Source organism: Ailuropoda melanoleuca, chromosome 13 (assembly GCF_002007445.2).
Source record: "Ailuropoda melanoleuca isolate Jingjing chromosome 13, ASM200744v2, whole genome shotgun sequence".
In the NCBI taxonomy this organism is placed as follows: domain Eukaryota; kingdom Metazoa; phylum Chordata; class Mammalia; order Carnivora; family Ursidae; genus Ailuropoda; species Ailuropoda melanoleuca.
The window spans coordinates 4,240,815-4,245,896 of record NC_048230.1 but is presented as its reverse complement, the minus strand read 5'-3'; the positions used below and the strand labels follow the sequence as shown (position 1 = coordinate 4,245,896).

At 37.9% G+C, this 5,082-nt stretch overlaps 1 pseudogene; it reads left to right on the top strand.

Annotated features, from left to right (window-relative positions):
- Positions 1 to 2,233: 2,233 nt before the first annotated feature.
- Positions 2,234 to 4,874, top strand: LOC100478127 (annotated as a pseudogene).
- The last annotated feature ends 208 nt before the right edge of the window (positions 4,875 to 5,082 follow it).

Here is a 5,082-nt window from a genome sequence, read left to right as displayed (position 1 = left end):
TTTATTTATTTATTTGACAGAGATAGAGACAGCCAGCGAGAGAGGGAACACAAGCAGGGGGAGTGGGAGAGGAAGAAGCAGGCTCATAGCAGAGGACTGATGTGGGGGCTCGAACCCATAACGCCGGGATCACGCCCTGAGCCGAAGGCAGACGCTCAACCGCTGTGCCACCCAGGCGCCCCCCCCACATCCCCTTTTAACCAATATTTTCTTTTCTGTTTCTGTGAAACCTCATACAATTCGAACCATACAATATTTGTCCTTTTGTTATTTCACTTAACACATCTTTGAGTTCATCGTATTGTGTTACATATCAAATTTTCCTTCCATTTTAATGCTGAATGATATTCCATTGTATGTATATGCCCCATTTGTTTATCTATTCATTTGGCAATGGACATATGGATTGTTTCTTCAATGTATATTTTACAGTTTTTAAAATGTGGCTTGAGGAGCACCTAGCTGGCTCAGTCAGTGGAACATGTGACTCTTTACTTGGGGTTGTGAGTTTGAGCCTCAGGTTGGGTGTAAAGATTATTTAAAAATAAAAATCTTAAATAAATAAACAAACAACAAAATGTGGCTTGATTTAATACAGCAGGACAATATTAAAGGAATAAAGAAGGTTTTAGGGAAAAGTTTGTGCTCTGAAATTAATGAATATCAACACAAATCATAATTAAAAGGTAAAAGCCTTTTTACAACAGCATATGTCACTGAATCCAGACAACCATGACCAGATCTTGACTCGTTCTTTTTTTTTTTCTTTTAAAGATTTTATTTATTTGACAGAGAGACAGCCAGCGAGAGAGGGAACACAAGCAGGGGGAGTGGGAGAGGAAGAAGCAGGCTCCCTGTGGAGGAGCCTGATGTGGAGCTTGATCCCATAACGCCGGGATCACGCCCTGAGCTGAAGGCAGACGCTTAACGACTGAGCCACCCAGGCGCCCCTGACTTGTTCTTTATAGTGAAGATTTGTGTTTCCTTGCTAAATTTTGAAGAAAGACCCCTTTAGGGTGTGGTGGGGAGAACATTTACCCAATTTTGAGAGCTAAAACCCCAATAACATTGTGACAAATAAGTACCATTGAGTAGTATTCCACCCCTTTCTCATCTATTAAAAAAGAAATAAAAGTGCATGTACAAGTTAGAATTATGTTGATAGGGCTGTATATTCCTTTCCTGACATTTATTTGGAAGGCAAGAATTCCTGAGTCCTAATTTTTCTCCATTTTCTCCACTATAGTTGCAGGCAAACCAAAAGCATTTACTCTGAGCTTCTGACTTACCACACCTTAGCCTACCTCCCTTTCTTCAGATACAGTTGTATGAATTTTAGAAAATTTAGCCTTGGCTTCAGGTGCTTTGGGTTACTATGAATGTTGCCTTGGCAGCACGCAGCAGTATGGAGAAAGCCTTGTGATATAATGTAAGAAAAAATGCAGAATTTTAAATTCTATGTATGCTAGCATCATAACCTTGTAAAAACATGCATATTTTAAAAATAAGTATGGAAATACGGTAGTAGAATACGTACTTTTTCTTCCATCTGATTTTTCTAAAAGTTTTATGTAAAATATATTTGAGATCTGCCATGTATTTGAAAACAATGATGCCATAATATTAAACCTCTGTGAAAAGAGAATAATTGGGTATACTTATTTCAAGCATTTTTTAAATAGCATCTGTGCTAAGGAGGAAAACACAAGAAAATATAACAAGTCTGGTAAAATTATGGATGCTTTTTTTTTTACCTTCTCTCTATTTTCCAAATGTTCTTTTTTTTTTTTTTAAGATTTTATTTATTTATTCGACAGAGATAGAGACAGCCAGCGAGAGAGGGAACACGAGCAGGGGGAGTGGGAGAAGAAGAAGCAGGCTCATAGCAGAAGAGCCTGATGTGGGGCTAGATCCGATAACGCCAGGATCATACCCTGAGCCGAAGGCAGACGCTTAACCGCTGTGCCGCCCAGGCGCCCCGAAGGAAGAAGCAGGCTCATAGCGGAAGAGCCTGATGTGGGGCTCGATCTCATAACGCTGGGATCACGCCCTGAGCCAAAGGCAGATGCTTAACCGCTGTGCCACCCAGGCACCTCTCAAATGTTCTGTTATGTAGTTATTACTTTTCATAATAACATTTTAAAAAATTAAAGTAATAAAAAATTGAATCTGTTCAATCCTTCGAAATTCATTTTACAGCTTATTTTACCTACAGTCAATGTGCAAAGTTATAATGGAGATAGGAGTTTCCTATATGTGGTAGGTTAATGTTTTAACTATTGCTATAACTATAGTTGTTAATATTTATTGAGCATTTACTATGTGCCAGGAACTGTACCAAGTATTTTCTTTGTTTTCATTTGTAAGTCTTTAGATACTAAGCCCATTTGACAGATAAGGAATTTGAGGCCTGAAGAAGTTCAGAGACTTGCTTATAGTTAAAAGCCACAAAGTTTATAACAGGGCCTGAAATAGATTCCAGGTTGGCTGGGTAGAAAGAATTTCTAACATGATCAAAGTGATGTACATTTCTAAACTTTTAGTAAACTTCTGAAAAACTTTTGAGCTGTATCATAATCACCATGAAGATAGTGTCTGGTTATTAACAGACGTGGGTATACTGTGGAGCTAATGAATTAGCTTCATTATTCGGGGGTCCTTCAAGGCACAGGCCCCTTCAAAGCCCCAGAAATGACCTTTTGAAAGAGCTAAATGTTTTTTCATTATTTTGTAAAATTTTTTTAAGTAATATATTTTTGTATTTTATTCCTTAATGAGGGAGGGCTCCCCAAACTAAGGTTCCCCCTGGTTAATAGTCACCCCTTGTTTTGTTTTTTAAAATCCATTTCTCGTATTGATTCAGTTTTGGAACTTGGTTAAATATATTTGCAAGACTGTCTTAATTATCAATTGAAATCGCTTTTTACACACCTTTAATCTTACACTTCGTATACTATGACAACTTAAGAGATACAGAAATATTTAACTCTCTGGACCTCAGTTTTTTCTGCTCTAAACTATGGAGAATGGGCAAAGAGGCCTCCAAATTTCTTCCCATCTGACATGTCATGATTATATATCTCTGCTCTTTCTTCCCAGATTAGCCCTTTATTTCATTATAATAAAACTATACAACAGCAGGAAATTTAGCTAATAAAGTTGAGTTTTTCAACCGTAACAATTGATTATAACTTTACAGAACTTATAATCAGAAACAATAGTATGTAGTTCTATATAAATGGAAATTGGCTTTCTGATGATAGTTCCAGTTTCAAAATGAGGCAAGTCACTAGTAGCATCCACTGTTTTATTTCAGCAGGGAAAGAATTTTATTTATGTATATTTCCTTTAGATCTTAATATTTTTGCCTAGAGACACTAACTTCAAAAAACTTTCAAAGGAATTGAAAGGAGGTATGAGTAAATTAGGTTAGTCTTTTAATAACGGGAATATGACAACTTTTCTAAATACGAAAGTTTTTAAAAATGACATTTTGCTTTTATGAAAAGTATTATGGGGAAAGTTTGAGGGAGTATCTACAGCAGAGTGATATAAGTTTTGTAGTCAGAAATGAGATGGGATCTCTCTTCTGAAAATGCTTAGCTTAATGACCTTGTTTGGGCAAATTATTTAACCCCTCTAAGCCTTAGTTTACTCAGCTGAAAAATGGAAGTAATATTCGTGCCTAAATCACAAGGTGTAGTGAAGTTTAAATAATATAAACAAAGTTGTTGAGTATAATGTTATCATATTAGTAAGTGGCACCAAATATGAAATGTTAGTGATGCTAAATTATTAAATATTAGATATATAAAGGTAAACTCTCAGATACATTTCATTAAAGAAACTGAGTTTCAGAGAAATCAATTAGCAAGTTAACCAAGAATAGTCCCAGTTTTCGAAGGGATAAGCAAATAGCCTTTTGGCTGGCTGAGCAGCACCAAGGCAGGAGGCAAGAACAAGCACTTAATGAAAGGCAGCAAAAAGGTTGCCAAGACGAAAGTGGCTAATCCATTTTCTAGAAATATGGTATGATGTGAAAGCACCAGCTGTGCTCAATATAAGAAATAAAAACACTAGTCTAGAGCGCTCAAGGAATGAAAATTGCATTTGATGGCCTCAAGGGTAGAGTTTTTGAAGTAAGCCTTGCTAGATCTGCAGAATGATGAAGTTGCATTTAGAAAATCCAAGCTAATTACTGAGGATGTTCAGGGCAAAAACTGCCTAACTTCCATGGCATGGATTTTATCAGTGACAAAATGTGCTCCACAGTCAAAAATAGCAGACCATGGTTGAAGCCAATGTTGATGTCAAGACTACTAATGGTTATTTTCTCTGGCTATTCTGTTGTTGGTTTTACTAAAAATCTCAATAATCAGGGGCGCCTGGGTGGCTCAGTCAGTTAAGCATCAGACTTTTGATCTCAGCTCACGTCTTGATCTCAGGATCGTGAGTTTGAGCCCCACATTGGGCTCCATGCTGGCCATGGAGCCTACTTAAAAGTAAACTCTCGATAATCAGATTTGGAAGACCTCTCCCACTAAGCACCAACAGGTCTGCCAAATCCGGGAGAAGATGATGGAAATGATGACCTGAGAGGGGCAATGAAATGACTTTAAAGAAGTGGTCAATAAACTGATTTCAGACAGCACTGGAAAAGACATAGAAAAGCCTTGCCAATCCATTTCTCCACTCCAAGATATTTTTGTTTGAAAAGTAAAGATGCTGAAAACCCTGAGTTTGTACTGGGAAAACTCACAGGGCTTCATGATGAAGGTGGTAGTTCTGAAGAAACAACTTAGAGTGAGACAGGGGCTGAAGTGGAACAAGTTGATAGATATGAGCCACCAGTCCAAGAAGCGTTTAAAATTTAGACTTTTGGGGCACCTGGGTGGCACACCGGTTAAGCGTCTGCCTTCGGCTCAGGGCGTGATCCCGGCGTTGTGGGATCGAGCCCCATATCAGGCTCCTCCGCTATGAGCCTGCTTCTTCCTCTCCCACTCCCCCTGCTTGTGTTCCCTCTCTCGCTGGCTGTCTCTATCTCCGTCAAATAAATAAATAAAATCTTAAAAAAAAATAAAA